Source organism: Vulpes lagopus, chromosome 12 (genome assembly GCF_018345385.1).
Source record: "Vulpes lagopus strain Blue_001 chromosome 12, ASM1834538v1, whole genome shotgun sequence".
Classification (NCBI taxonomy): Eukaryota; Metazoa; Chordata; class Mammalia; order Carnivora; family Canidae; genus Vulpes; species Vulpes lagopus.
This window is the reverse complement of record NC_054835.1, coordinates 7,958,066-7,974,403: the sequence shown is the minus strand read 5'-3', so window position 1 is coordinate 7,974,403 and position 16,338 is coordinate 7,958,066.

The window sequence follows — 16,338 nt, the reverse complement described above, 5'->3', positions numbered from 1 at the left end:
CCCGGGCCCTCCGGAGCTCCCGGTCCCCAGAACGCAGGCCGCGCTGCTGGAGCCCGGCGCTTCGCTTCAAACGGGCCGCTCAACCGTGCCGCTCGCTGCTCGCCCGCGGAGCGTGAAACTTGCCCGGGCGGCGGACAGGGCTGCGGCCAACGTTGGGGCTGGGCCCTGCCCGCGACGGCGTCATGGGCCACCCGCTCCCGACTCGGGCGGCTTGGGACCGAAATCCTCACTGACCGTGGGTTGCCCAGAATAGGCTTTTCGGTTGGAGACCGGGGTGGGGAGGATGGAAAGGGGTCTCCGGACAGTCCTGAGTGGGAGCAGCGCGCTCCAGTGCCATCGATCTCCGAACCTGCAGGCGGCTCCAGGCCGGGCTGCAGTGCAGCTGGGCTTGGGGCTCCCGCCTCCCAGCTCCTTCATCAGCTGCGACCTAGGGAAGACCGCTGCGTTCTGCACTCCTTCCTTCTAGCCTCCTAGTTCTCGTTCTTTCTCTTCCGACCTCCCCCTTCTCTCCCTTTCTCCCAACCTCCCCCCCCCATCCCACCAGGATGCTTTCTGCCGGAGGTTCCAAGGCACCCGGGTGCCAGCGCGGTGTCTCCCGGTTTCTTTTCCTGAGACAAGGAACTGCTGAGCCCCGAGCCTAGGAGAGAAGGCCACCGCTTCCTGTGCTTCCTGGAGCCTTTGCCGACTTCTTGGGTTAGCCTCAAACCCCCGACTCCCGCCCTAGACACTGGAGGAGCATCATGGGGACACCTCCCTACCTCCCTGCAATTTCAGATTCCTCTGGCGGAGCTGAGTTTTCTGGATCCTTGGGGCATGGGTAGGGCTCACCAGTTAGCTAAGGGAATCAGAACTCTCCAGGCTTTCTCTGCAGCACGGGACCTTGGACAGAGGGTCAGGGGCCTGGCCTTCCCATAAGGAGTCACTGTTCTCATGCCCCTTGGCAAAGAACCCCTTCCGGGGTGAGGTCTTGGCTTTTGCTAAGCCATCCTCACACCTGCCGGCCTTGGACCCCTGGCCTCCGCGCAGGCAGTGGGGGCCAGCGGTTTCTGACATCCCGGTGTCCGAATCTCCGCATAGAGTAAGGAAGGCGGCAACCGCCGACCTTCAGACACAGAGCCGGGGTAAGCTCCGAGGCTGATGCCCAAAAGATACTGCACCCAGCGCAAGGCACAACCGTCGGGCCTGGCGCCAGCAGAGGGCAGCGCTGCTGAGGAGCTAGCGCAACTCATGGGTTAGGGTCCCGGAACCTCAAATCTCTTCCAGATGCCACCAGCGAGTCACCACTGGCTCAGGCTTGAACCGAGGTTGCCTTCGGAGGGGGTGGGTGGAGTCTGAGCATGGGTGCTGCACCCGTGCCTGGACCTTGGCATCCGCAAAGACTTGGTGGAGGCGAAATGCACCCAGACTACCGGCGGAGCAGACTACCTCGGGGAGCACCACCCAGAGTTTGGAGCTCAGTTCCCAAGCCTGGCAGCCAACCTCGGGGCCTCCGGGAGATCAAGGAGGAGGAGGACTGCCAAGCGTCCTTGGGACTGCCCTTCTCTCTGGGCCTGCAGGGTCCCTATCTGCACAACGGTTTAGGTTGGACTTTGTGAACTGAGGTTTCTTGTCCCGTTTGGGTTCAGGTCACTTTCCTCTGAAAGCCCGCAGGATTTTGCCAAATCATAGGCCACACCCTGGAGGAAAGCCCTCAAGTCTGTGCATACCTCCAACCACGGGCACAGCATTTGGGACCCGGACCTCAGCTCGGGGTCAGAAAGTGAAAGGACCCAGGGTTCGACCCCGGATAGGGAGCCCTATTCGCTTTCCCAGGACCCGAAACCCCAGGGAGTGGTCCTGGGTGCCGGATGCCAGCTGAGCTCGGGACAGTCTTACAGCTCGCGGGCGGGCGGCCCCGCGCGTCTCCACGGTGCGCTCAAATTTTGTGTTTGTGGTCTAGCCACAGACCCACCTGGACCGCGCCCGGGGAAAGGGGGCCTGTAGGGAGCGCCCCAGGCTCAGCGCCCGTTGGAATCGGGGAGCAAGGCCGTGCGCCGGGACTGCGAAGGAAGACATTGCACGTTGCGGAGTTTCTGCGCGGCTGAACCTTTTCGTGTTCCGCGGGGCCCAGACGAGGAGTGTGTCGGCGCCGCGGCCCCCTACCCTGCCCCGGCCCGGCCCGGCCCGAGCTCTCCGGCGCCTCCCTCCTCGCGCCTGCGGGCCGCCGTGGCGAGATCTCTTTAATATTCATGGGCGTTAATAGAGAGGCCCCCAGTATATCGGTCCATTGTGGGCGGCTCGTAGGGCTTGAATAGGCCCCGGCCCTCTTTCTTCGGCGCAGCTTCCCGAGGGGCCGGGCCAGGAGTGAATGGCCCCGCTTCCCGCCCCGCGCCCCCTCCCCTTTGCAGGGAGAACATCTTTATCCCCGCCGCCGCCGCCGCCCCGGCCCCCATTCACGCGGCCCGGGCTCCGGGCGGAACGAATCAATCGGCCGCGGCTCTTCGGAGGTCATCCGCGTGGCCCGGGCTCCCCCTTTTCCCGGAGCCCACGGGCGTAGGGAGAGGGAGGCGGCGCAGGCCGACGGGCCCCCGGCTGAGGGACACAGGGGAAGCCCCCGGAGGGCGGGCGAAGAGGGCCTCGGGCCCCGCGGCCGCCGGCCGGTTTCTACCTGTTGCCCCGCACGGAGCGGGGCGCGGGCAGAACCAGGGCCACGGCGCAAGCTGCTCCCGAGGCCCGCGCGCGCCCCACCGGGCCGGCGGCAGCACCCCTGGGCCCCGGGACTCGGGGTGGGGGACGGCCCGGGGCGCCCCAGGCCCCGCGGCCCGGCGGGCACAGCACTTTCGTTCTCGCCTCGGCGCCCGGGCTCGGCTCGGGGCGCCCCGGCCGGACAGCGCGCCCCAGCCGCGCGCTCCGCCTTGCAGCCGCCCGCACTCGGGTGGAGGGGGTGCGGGCCGCTCAGCGGGGCCGAGCGCCTGGGTCCCCGCCCCTCCCGCCCCGCGGGCCCTGCGAGCGCAGAAAGGAGCCCATTGTCCGCCGGGAAATACATTTTTGGGGGCCGAGTGAAAGCCCGTCTTTCTTTTGAACTTTAGAAGAAAGTCTTCTGCCCTCGCCCCTCGGAGGGAGAGATTTGTCTCCCCTCCCGGGGGCCCTGCGCGCCTCCTTCTCCCGAAACATCTGCCGGGGGAAAATCCACCCTGGAGGGCAGATCGCGCTCGCTCTAAGCCCCGCGAACTCATTAAAAAGATATTAGCGGCGGGGGCAGGTCCCGCGCAGGTATCGATCGGCCGGAATGAGCCGGGGGAAGAAAAGACCAAGAGCGCGGTAGCGCCGCGCCCCGACCCCCTCCCCGGGTCCCCCGGCCCCGCGCGCCCCCAGCCCCGCGGCTCGCCCCCTCCCCCCGGGCTCCCCGTGCGGCCCCGCGCCCCCGCCTCTCCGCGCCCGCACTCGGGGCCCCGGCTCCTCCCGCCGCTCCCCTCCTCGGCTCGCCGCCGCCCCGCTCTCCCCCGCCCGCGTCGCCCGCCGTCCCCCGCGCGCTCTCCTCTGTCGCGGGCGCTCGGGGCCCCTCGCCGGCGGTCTCACACCCTCCCGTCTTCTCCTCCCATTTCTCTCCCGTGCAGTCTCAGTCTTTCGGGTTCCCCGCCCGCCGTGGCCCGGGGAAATTGCTTCCTCTCGTCGGGCCCGCGCATCCCCCGGCCCCGGCCCCACGGGACGATTCAGGGCTCCAGGGCGCCTCCGCCGGCGCCCACCAAGGCCCCGCCGGCGGCCGAAGTGGGGCGGCGTCGCGGGCCGCAGAGACTACGGCTGCATTAGACGTGCCCCGAGCCGGGCCTGGTCGCGCCTGCAGCGCGGAGTGGCGGTCACAGCGCTCCCCCACCCCCCACCGCCCTCCTCGATCTAATTAGCCTCCCCGGCCCCTTTGAGACAAAGGCGCGCCCCGGGGCCCAGGTGACTGGCACGCGAGTCTCGCTGGGCGCTGAGGACCAGGAGCCCCTTCCTGGCGCCTCCGGGGCGCCACTCAACGCCCAGGCCCGGGGCCCCCAGCCCCGCGGTGCCAGAACCAAGTCCGGGTGAGCGGTGCAGCGGGTCCGAGGGAGGGGCGCTCGGGGTGAGGGAGAGCTACAGCTCCCGGGAGACAGACACAGGCTTATGGGGGCAGTGGGAGGCTGAGACGGAGGGAGGCTGAGGCAAACAGAGCCTGAGATGGAAGGATCCAGATAAAAATTAAAGCCTGGGAGGTGGAGACAGTGGGACCTGTAGAGATGAGAGGAGGCAGACCAGGAATTCTCAAAGTGCCTGGGGCTTTCGGAGACTTCTGAGAGCTAGAGGTGGCCCGGAAGCAGGAAGAGGCAGGACAGGGGCACTTGGGACAGGGACTGGGCTGGGGGGTGTCTGGGGAAAGCAGGCAGGCAGGCAGGCAGGATGAAGAGAGTAGAAGATGGGAGATGGGCCTGCACCTCACCCAAGCCTGTCTCCAGGCAGTCTGCATGGCCCCTCAACCAGTTTCCTGCCCCTGGGAGTCCTGGAGCAGCCAAAATCAATGCCCAGACCCCTCACACCCTCTCCCTTCTCCAGTGGCCTTGCCCACCCGACACCCAGCCTGCCTGGCCTTCCTCCATTCCTCCGCTGCCCGCCTCCCAGTCCTTGCACCCGCTCGCCCTCCTCTGGGATGCCCCCAGAGCAGAGAGGGTGGGGGCAGAGGGCTATGCCCTAATGCTGCTGCCCCTCATGCCCTACTGACTGCCATCCACACCATATCTGTCCTCACAGAATCCTAAAGGCGCTGGTCATTCCTTTGTCCAACAAACATTTATTGAATGTCCACTGTGTGCCAAGCTCTACACAAGGCCCTGGGGCACCCAGGTGACCAGGGCAGACCCAGTCCTTGCTTTCTCTGACCAGCTTCCAGGGGTGGTGGTGGGGTGCACCCTGGTGGGGTGCACCCTGGTGGGGCTTCAGGTGCTGGTGGCCTGTGTTGGTGCCAGTCTGGTGGCTCTGATGCCTCTGTCCAAGTGGACCTTATCTATAGAGTGGGAACAATAACCCTGCCTGCCTCATAAAGCCTGATGTGCCCGGTGTGTGAGCTCACGCTTGAGAGACGCCTGTGGTTGTCATTCCTATTACTGCACCCTCTTCAAAGACCATCCAACCCGACCTGGATCTTCTGGACCCATCAGGAGATGCTCCAGACCCTGGAGCCCTGAGGATGTGAGTCCAATCCTAGCTCCAGCAGATACTGGCCGGGAGCCAAGACATCAATTTCCCCTCCTTGAACCTCAGTTTTTTCAGCTGCAAAATGGGCATAACGGTGGGCTGGGAAGGCTATCTTATGGAGTAAAAGATATAATGCATGAAAAGCTCATAGAGGGCAGCCCGGGTGGCTCAGCGGTTTAGCGCTTGCCTTCAGCCCAAGGCGTGATCTTGGAGACCCGGGATCGAGTACCACATCAGGCTCCCTGCATGGAACCTGCTTCTCCCTCGGCCTGTGTCTCTGCCTCTCTCTCTCTCTCTCTCTGTCTCTCACAAAAAAAAAAAAAAAAAAAAAAAAGAATAAAATCTTAAAAAAAAAGAAAAGCTCATAGGATAGCAAATATGCTTCATATATGGAAAATATTAGCAATTTCATTACTCTAGAAAGTAACATGGGACCAGGCTTGAAAATTGGGGAAATATGAAAGTCCTAGGTGGATACAAATATGCCCAATGGGACACTGAAAACCAGATGCATTTATCTACTCCTACCTCTACCACTCCCACCTTTATCCACTCCTGCCATTCCCTCCTTTCTGCCCAGTCTGACTTTGGGTAAATTAGGGAGGATAAACTTACTTGGAGACCAGTTAAATAAGCTGTTGTTACGATAAGGAAGTTTACTGCTTCAAAGGTCCAGTAAGTCACAAATAGTATTTATTCCAAAGGTTTCTGGATACTCCAAACTCTCAGATCATCAGGTATTTATTTTAATTGTGCAACTATTTAACACACACGCATAATGTGCCAGGCTGGACCTGGAGTTAGGCCATTGAACAAGGTGAGTTGTGCCCTGTAACATCAGCCCAGCCCTGGCAACCACTGGTGCCTGGAGACTTTAGTTAAAGGTGAATTGGTTCAACCAGCATCTACTGAGAATTTGCACTGAGCTATCCCTGTCTGAGCACTGAGAGGCCAAAGAGGACCCTTCTGGTATCTATCCTCGAGATGCTGGTGTTCTTCTGAGCACGCTGGCACCTCCTGCAAGATGTTAGCCAGTGTCCTGGAATTCAAGCCTCAAATCTCCAGCCTGGCAGAATGTCCATCAGTACTTCTTATGGTTCCCATGAAGGGGACGCTTAGAGCCACTGGCCCACCATGCCCACTTCTGGGCCAGCTCCATGCCTCCTACCATGAAGTGCAAAACTGCACTCTTACACACCCAGATGAGAAGGGGCTTCAAATCTTCAAATATGTGTCGAGTAGTGAAATGCTTTCTCCAGATGCACTCTTATAAAAAAATCTAATTTAGAAATTAGACATAGGACTTCCCCTTCCAGCCCCAACATGTTGAGAACTTGGAAGCCATCACTCTGGTCCTCACAACAAGAAAAAGCTGGACGCTCTGAAAATCAGCAATTTTTCTGTGACCCATCGGAGAACTGAGGTTGCAAGGCCAAGTGTCACCTTGCATTCTGGGAAGACAGGGGGATCTGGAGGACCACAGGCAGGACCTGTTGACCTGGAGCAGAATTACTGGGGGCAGAGCCTTATAGGAACATTTCATGGTAATTTTGACAAGTTGTTGGCTGCGTGTGGAATAGTATCATAGTATCACCGTGAGAAACTCCTGGAGTCTCCAGTCTTGGGGGTGGCACGCTTTCATGGTTTTTTACCTCCAGGATCCCCACCTGTACCTCATCTCCTGTGCCTCTCCACCACACCAGCAGAGCTCCAGCATATGGGTGGTGGATCCCAGCTAAAAGAGTTGCAAGCCACTATCTGAGGAGGAGTATGCAGGGAAGTCCCAAGTCAAGAGAGGAGGTGAGAATAGACACTACAGAATTTGAAGCCACAAATTCTGCGCCAGGACCCTGGCAACCACGCAAATGTTACACAGCCTCACTCCTAGGTGAACTCATGTATCCCCTCACCCTGAGAGCCTATTTACCCCCTATTTTTTGATACAGCATGTTCAGCTTTCAATAAAAATTTATAAGGCATGCCAAAAGGCAAGAAAAAACACAATCTGGAGACACAAAACAATGATCAGAACCAGACCCAAATATGACACCAGTACTGGAATAATCAGATAAGGAATTTAAAATATCTCTGATTAATATGTTGAGGGCTCTAATAGAAAAAGTGGGCAACTGGGGTGCCTGGGTGGTTCAGTTAAGCATCCAGCCATTGATTTCAGCTCAGGTCATGATCTCAGGGTCATGAGATCGAGCCCCAAGTTGGGCTCCACTCTGGGCTTGGAGCCTGCTTAAGATTCTCCCTCTCTCTCTGCCCTCCCTGCTGCCACACTCACATGCACTCTCTCTCTCTAAAAATAAGAAAAAGTAAAACCAGGCAAGATTTGAGAACAGATGGGCAACGTAAGTAGAGAGATGGAAACTCAAGGAATCAAAAGGGAATGCTAGAAATTAAAAACACTGTTAACAGAAATGAAAAATGCCTCTGACAGGCTCATCAGTACGCTGGACAGGGCTGGGGGTAAAAAATCAGTGAGCTTGAATATGTGTTGATGGAAACGTACCAAACTGAAGTGCAAAGAAAAAAAGGAATGAACGGAACAACTGCTTCAAATCTTCAAATATGTGTCGAGTAGTGAAATGCTTTGATAGCCGAGCACTGTGGGATAATTTCAAAAGGTGCAACATATGTGTAATTGCAATACCAGAAAGATGAAGCAGAGGTTGGGCAGAAGAAATGTTTGAAGTGATAATGGCTGAGAACTTTCCAAAATTAATGACAGGCAGCAAGCCATAGATCCAGAAAGCTCAGAGAACATTAAGCAAGCCAAATAAGAATTTTAAAAAAGATTTTATTAATAATAATTTTTTAGGGCAGCCCGGGTGGCTCAGCAGTTTAGCTCTGCTTTCAGCCCAGGGTGTGATCCTGGAGACCCAGGATCGAGTCCCACATCGGGCTCCCTGCATGGAGCATGCTTCTCCCTCTGCCTGTGTCTCTGCCTCTCTCTCTCTCTCTGTGTCTCTCATGAATAAATAAAAAAAATCTTAAAAAAATAATAATTTTTTAAAAAGCACCCAAAACAGGGACACCTAGGTGGCTCAGTCAGTTAAAGGTCTGCTTTTGGCTCAGGTCATGATCCCAGAGTCCTGGATTGAGCTGTGGCAAGGTGAAGGTGGGAGGGATGTCTGCTCAGCGGGGAGTCTGGTTTTCCATCTCCTTCTGCTCCTCCCCCTACTTGTGCTCTCTCATTCTATCCACATCCTGTCAAATAAATAAGTAAACAAACAAACAAACAAACAAATAAAAATCTTTTTTTAAGTACCCAAAATAACACAAATAAAAAGAAACAAAGCCAATAACAAAAACCCAATACACAGAAAACGCCCCACTCCAGCATAACATATTCAAACTGCAGAAACCCAAAGGAAAGAGATACAAGGTAGCAATAGATGGATACAGCTACTTTTACAGTATGTACTTGCTAGGTGGTCAGACAATGGACACCAGCAGTGAAGCAATGAGATATTCAAAAGGAGAAGGGTTAGGGGGTGATGGTTTCCGGTGAGCCTCAACGTCCGTGTTATTTTGAATTGGTTGCATAGCATGGGTGTGATTCTGATTCAGGCAAATAAGCAGTTGTTAATGGCTACTGTCATTTGAACTGCTTATCTTGTTATCTTGGATACTCTTTACTAAAACTGACTCAGAAGATTCAAAGAGAAGGTCGGGGAGGAACTTTGTTTCCAGGTTGAACTGTTCAATCACCACTGCCAGGCATACACAAGCCATTCTGCTGGCTAGCAAGCTCCCTGAGGGGAGAAGCAGCTTTGCCTTAACTCCCTCAATGTGGAGCACAGCGAGGTGCTCCAGCAGCGTTACTTGTGGGTGTTAACTGCACATTGACCACTGGCCATGGTGAGATGATCTGCTTGCTGGAGCCTTGTCTGGGATCCAACTGAGTTTGGGATTCAATAATTAACTTTTTGGTACAGTTTTGCTGGAGACCCAAATTCAAAGACCAGTCTAGAGTTAGAACATTCTTTTTTTTTTTTTTTTAAGATTTTATTTATTTATTCATGAGAGACAGAGACACAGGCAGAGGGAGAAGCAGGCTCCATGCAGGGAGCCTGATGTGGGACTCAATCCCGGGATCAGGATCACGCCCTGAGCTGAAGGCAGATGCTCAATCGCTGAGCCACCCAGGCATCCCAGAACATTCTTACATTCTTCGTCTGGAGTGTGACCAATGATGGCATACCCAGATGGAAATGAGTAGTAAGCTAATAGCACAAGTCAACATGTTTCAGGTCTTCATTGGGTTAAATTATGATTTAAATTACAGACTGATTGTTCTCTTGAATATACATGCTAACATTCTAAGCAAAACTAATAGCGATTCAATCCAATGATATATAAGTGATGATAATATATTACAGCCAAGTAAGTTTTATTCTAGGAACTCAAAGCAGGTTTAAAATTTGACAATAATGTAATTCACTATATTAAAATTAAAAAGGAGATAGTGATTTTTTAAAAGATTTTATTTATTCAACACAGAGAGAGTGTGGGTGCAAGCAGGGAGAGCGGCAGAGGAAGAGGGAGAAGCAGGCTCTCAGTTGGGCAGGGAGCCTGACTCAGGTTCCATCCCAAGACCGAAGGATCATGACCTGAGCCGAAGGCAGATCCTTAACAGACTGAACTACCTAGGTGCCCCTCATGTGATAAATATTATAGATGCAGAAAAAGCATCTGAAAAATGGAGCACCCAGTCATGATAAAAGTTTTGGCTAATAAGAAACAGAAGGGAACTTCCTTATCTGATAAAAAGTACGTATAATAAATGAACCACAGATATAATTAATGGTGAATTATTAAAAGTATTCCCTCTAAGACTATGGATGAGACCAGCCAGGATGCTCACCGTTGCTACTTTCAGAGAACAATCACTGGAGGCCTTGGACAGGGCAGTAAAACAATCTATTTTTAAAAATGGCACAAGGATTGGGAAGGAAAAAAACAACACCATTGTTATTCATAAGTGACATGATTTAGAACATAGAAAATCCAAATGAATCTACAAGCTGTTAGAAGTAATAAGGAATTCAGGTAAAATCATTGGAATCCAGGTTAATATACTTAAAAATTATATTTCTTAAACCAGTGACAAAGAATGAAAAATGACATTTAGAAAGTACCATTTCAATAGCAGCAAAACATAAAAGACCCAGCAATAAAAGGAAGGAAAGGTGTGCAAGACTTCTCCACTGAAAATTCCTAGAATTCTAGAGAAAAATCAAAGAACTAAACAAAAGAAGGGGTATACCATGTTCATGAAGTGAGGGCTTGAATATTGTTGGATTGGTGATTCTTCCCATGTTGATGCATAGATTCAGGGCTCTCTGTGACTATCATAAATAAATAAATAAATAAATAAATAAATAAATAAATAAATATCTTTAAAAAATAAATAAAATAAAATAAAATAAAATAAAATAAAATAAAATAAAAAATTCTAGTTGGGGGCACCTGACAGGCTCAGTTAGGCATCTGCTTTCGGCTCAGGTCATGATACTGGGGCCCTGGGATCAATCCCCATATCAGGCTCCCTGCTCAGTGGGGAGCATGCTTCTCCCTCCCCCCACCACTCCCCCTGCTTGTGCTCTCTCTCTCTCTCTCTCTATTTAAATACAGTTCTCTTATTTTTTTCCCAAAGATTTCATTTATTTATTCATGAGAGACACAGAGGCAGAGACACAGGCAGAGGGAGAAGCAGGCTCCCTGCAGGAAGCTTGATGCAGGACTCGGTCCCCGAACTTGGATCACGCCCTGAACCGAAGCTGATGCTCAACCGCTGAGCCACCCAGGTGTCCCCATCTGTCTCTCTTTCTCTTGCTCTCTCTGTATCTCAAATAAATAAAATCTTTGGAAAATTAGAGTTAAAACATTTTAAATACATTTGATATATTTTATTGGAATTTGAATCAAACAACAGTGGAACCCTTGACCTCAGCCTAATATAATTTGGAAACCACTGGTGTGGTCTAATTCCCATGGAAGAGACACTGAGTGATGTGACGAGTTCTAGTCACAGAGAAAGTCAGCCGTCCAAGTTGGGAACAAAAGCCAGGCCTCTGGGCTCTCCATGTGACTATTGACTCCCCTTGACTGAGGAAAAGGCAGGCTTGGTGAAGAGCTTGTTGGTATATACACTTGGACGGGTTGACTGGTGGGATGTTATCAATCCCAAGAATGAAACCATTACCACCCGATCTTTATTGTCATCCTTTTCTTAAACACAGCTGAGAGCACCCGACTACAACCCAGAGAATTGAAGGTATGTGGTGGATTTCTGGAGTGTCATGTGAGCTCAGCAGCATGGCTACAGTGAGTGCAGCTGGGACGGTTGGGGGCTCCAGTCCTTTTCAGGGGTCAAGGCTTCCTGGGAAGTCCAGATTAGAGAGTATGCTGCACGAAGGAGAAGACACAAAGGATCAGAATCCTTTTTGGTGTGCTTGAAATCAGATTGCCTTAAACATCATCTTGCAGGCAGGCCAGAATTGGGCAGCCTTGATCCCCCCAAACACTGGCCAAAGTCATCTCCTGCACATCTGTGGCACACACCAATATGCATGTGTGTGTGTGTGTGTGTGCGTGTGTAGAGGCTTTTCCCAAAGTTGCCCCACCTGCCCTTGGGGGCTGTTCTCTCCTAATGGCCTAGCTGCCATGGCTTCAGGGGATCAGTGAGCTATACCTGGGGTCACAGAATCCTGGGGAGACCAGGAGAGTCCAGAAGAAGCTGGAGGGCCAGTGGTGAGGCTGACACTTTTTTTCAGATCACACAGCCCCAGGCATTCATCATGGAATAGAAAAAGCCACCAAAGAAGGTGGAAACCCTGAACTCAATATGACCACGAGCTGCCATATTTTTTAAATGCTCATTATGAGGCAGGTATCAAGTGCTATACATATTTGTCAAATTGAATCTTAACTCAGCCCATGACCAGGGAGGTAGTTCTTATGCCCATACTGCAGATGAAGATACTGAGGCATAGAATGTTAATTTGCCCAAGGTCATGGCTTTGAGTGGTGGGGACAGTGCCCAAAACCAAGCTTGAGGGGAGCCTGGGTGGCTCGGTTAAGCATCCGAGTCTTGATTTCCACTCAAGTCTTAATCTCAGGGTCGTGAGATCAAGCCCCAGATCAAGCTCCACAGCTGAGCATGGAGCCTGCTTGAGATTCTCTCTCTCACTCTCTCTCTCTCTCTCTCTGACCCTCCCCTGCTCACACACACTCTCTCAAATAAATAAAATCTTTAAAAACAAAAAAACAAATGAAAACCCCAAGCTTGAGTGTCCCTACATGTGTCCCCTACACTTTGCTGCCCCAGGTGGGCTGAACCTGCTGGGTCCTTCTGGAACCAAGTTAGGTGGCCTTTGCACACGTGCCATTTCTTTTCCTTTTTTTAATTGTTTATTATTTATTGTTTATTAATTTTTCAAAAAAGATTGTATTTATTCATGAAAGACACAGAGGCAGAGACACAGGTAGAGGGAGAATCAGGCTCCTCATGGGGAGCCCGATGTGGGACTTGATCCCAGGACCCCAGGATCACGTCCTGGGCTGAAGGCGGCGCCAAACTGCTGAGCTGCCCAGGCGTTGTCCTGCACACATGCCGTATCTGCTCACAAAAGGGGCAATGCGGGCAGGTTTTGCAGTCACACTGAGGTCTGAGCCCGGGCTCTGCCACCTACACGTCCACAGTCTGACTCTGGCAGGAACCCCTTCCAACATGCTTCCTCCTCTCCAACATGAGCCCAAGAGCAGCGGAGCAGACCCCCCCCCCCCCCCCCCCCCCCGGAGGTAAGAGACAGTTGATCCTCCTTATCTGCAGTAGTCCCGGCTATGCAGTCTGGAGAACCTGAATAATCAGCAAACGCGGCACCATCGCTCCCAGGAAGGCGGGGGGTGGGGAGCGGGAAATGGATGCAGGGTTAGGGGCCCTCCAGCCTTGGCACAACGTTTCATCCATCAGCGCCTAACCGTGTTTATATGCGTTTCTGTTTAAAGACACCTTACTTAATGTATCTTGTTGATTTGTTAAGATTGAGCTCATCTGGCCGACAGCACTGCAACTTGTGACTGAACACAGCTTAGTTGACACACGTGTCTTCTCCATGGGGCACGTCATTGCCTTCTTTTTTTTTTAATATTTTATTTATTTATTCATGAGAGACACACACACATACACAGAGAGGCAGAGACACAGGCAGAGGGCGAAGCAGGCTCCATGCACTGGGAGCCCGATGTGGGAATCGATCCCGGGTCTCCAGCATCACGCCCTGGGCCAAAGGCAGGCACCAAACCGCTGAGCCACCCAGGGATTCCCCAGGTCACTGCCTTCTCGTACTTGGGGTACGAGCTGTCTGGTAGACAGCACTATGCGTGGGGGCCTATTGGAGCAGCAACATCACCGACAGCAAGCACAGATGTTGCAGAACCGCAGCACTAGACAGATCTCCAGAAGGACCCTTGCCTCTGGCCTGAGAGCTGTGACCAGCAGGCTGGGTGTTGTCACTGTTTTCCTCCACTGGACACATGTGCATCGGGCACCTCGGATTTTTTTTTTGCTGAGTGACTGCAGGAGAGCAAGGAGTATTCGTTTTAAGATTGTGAACACGTTTTAGTGAGGAGGTGTGTTTGTAAACACGGAATCAAAGATCATGGTTGACTGTAACTCACAGGGCCCAGCCCAGGTGGGCGCCATCCCCCCACCCAACCCCCACCTAGTGCCTCGTAGGGGCTACTTCACTTGGTGGCAAAGCATAGAACGTGGCACAGAACTGGCCCCCACGATTGTGCGCACAAGAACGGGTCACTTAGCTTCTGACTCTGAGCCCTCGTCCGTGAAAGGGGAAGAACAGTCCTGTTTACCCTCCAGAGTGTGGGGACCCTCGCCAAAGGAGGGGCCAGAAAGGACCAGAAGACCCTTGCTGGGTGCTGCTAGAAGGCCCTCAGGACCAAGGCCAGCAAGCTCCCCCACTGTTTCAGCTATTCATTGATGGGGGCTGTCTTTACTTCCCCTTCCACCCCGCACAAGGCACCAGCCGGCAGCCAGCACCTCCTTTGGAACTGAGTGTCAATCCACTTTCTGGCCATTAATCTCTAAGAGTGTGTCAGGACCATTTGCATTAACCTGTCTCAAAGAACCCCAGCTGGGCCCCGGTGGACCAGAAGTGGGGCTTGGGCCGCCAGCTAGAGGCCGAGGCTCCCAGGTCTCCCAATGCCCTCACCCTCGTGGACCCGGCTCCTGCCTCATGCCACATGTGCCCCAGCCAAGCCTACTGTGGGACTCCACGGGTGGCCACCCCTTAGAGGGGACACTGAAAAGACAGCACCTCCCACCTGACAGGAGGAGCACGCTGCCTGGTGTACTCCCCGCCCCCAGCCTGAAGTCTTGGGTCAGATGGGAACTGCCCAGCTGGATCCTTGAATACGGAACTTGGAACCCGGGGGCAGGGTGAGGGGGGAGAGACCTAGTGTGCGTGCGTGGTGGTGGGTGGGAGCAGGGGCAGAGCTCTGAAGCCAGGGCCCCCGCCCGGCCCCTGCCTCCCCAAACACAGACTGTCCTCTCAGTGATGACCATGCAGCTTTCTTAATGGAACACAATCGCTGAACCTGGTACATTTCAAGCACTTTAGCCTTCCAGAACCCCAGACTGCTGATGAGAACCATCTTCGTGGGCGCCATGTTAATGAGAGGCCAAATTTCATATGCTTGCAAACTTTCCCCCCGCCTCCTGCTGTACTGTACCCCGCCTTCCCCTGCCTCAATAAAAGGTTGCATCAGAGAGAGAGAGACAGAGAGAGACACAGAGAGAGAGAGAGAGAGAGAGAGAGAGATTTCCATAATTTATAGTATGGGCATTTCACTGGGGACAAGTGCTAATCTGTACTTACCGATACATTTAAGAAAATGCATCCTCCCGCAAGCCTGCACCATTTATGACTCTTGGCACAAACCGCAATGCTCAGTCTTCAATTAAGGGACACCTTAGGGTTCATTATCACACAATCGCTCCCTGTGAACCATGCCAAATGCTGTTTTGGCACAGAGCTTGGAAGATGAATTAGAAGGAAGTATTCTCTGTAATGCCCTCTCCCCAACTCCCATTACCATCATCAGCGTTTATGCCCTCCTCCTGCTCGCCCCTCCTTCTTTCCAAGTGGCTTTTACTATTCAATTTCTCAACGTCAAACTCGATTCTCTAGAGGTGTAGTTAAAGATGCCACATCTCCTTTTTGTCTTCCGGCTTTCAACAGGCCTCAGAATGGCTGCAGATGGGCTGCTCTCCACACCCCTTTTCGGCCTCAAGGAGCCACAGATGCTTTTTTTCCCCTCCTCTTAGAGCTTGGGGTAGAGAAAAGAAAAGGGACCTGAACTGGAAACATGAGTGCACGTACACACACACACACGCACGCACGCGCGCATGCACACGAGCTGCAGGGAGGTTTGTGCACGGGATCCTCACAGCACCGGCGTCTAAATGAGGAGATGACTCACACGTAAAGCCAGCAGCAAAGGGCAGGGCATTTTCAAATATTAAAGTCAGGAGCTGTGTCCAGAGCCAGTTGCTTCAACCGACTGGAAAGGAAGGAGAGAAAAAGAGGAGTCAAAGGCTCTTCTCTCTTCTTCGATAGCCTCTAGTGGAGGGCCTACACTGTCACGCTGTGTCCTGAAACCGCAGGACGCTCCGTGACTTAAACCTATGGGTAAGGACACTCCCTTTTGTTTCCTTAATGGAAACACCAAAAGAAAACGAGCATGTTTGCTGGCACCTCCCAGCCACCTGATGCCCCACAGCGGGCACGGGGCTGGGAGGGTAAATGCCACCTGGCCCCACTGCACAGCCACACAGCCGCGGGCTGAGTGCCGGGGACAAGAGGGGAGCGGCCCAGGCAGCCGCAGCCCGAGAAGCATGTACCAAGAAAGCATGGAAGGACCGGCAGCCCAGGGCGCCAGGCCAGGACCAGCCCGACCTCCTCTGGCGACTGGCGACTGCATGCCAGGGCAGGGGTGTGGGGAAGCGGGCGGAGGCAGGGGTGCGCTGACCCAGTTACGGGAAGAGTGCTGATCCGGCTGCGGGCGGTCTGCAGAGCTGGTCACAACCTCCCTTAAATGACTCCTCCAGCTCCA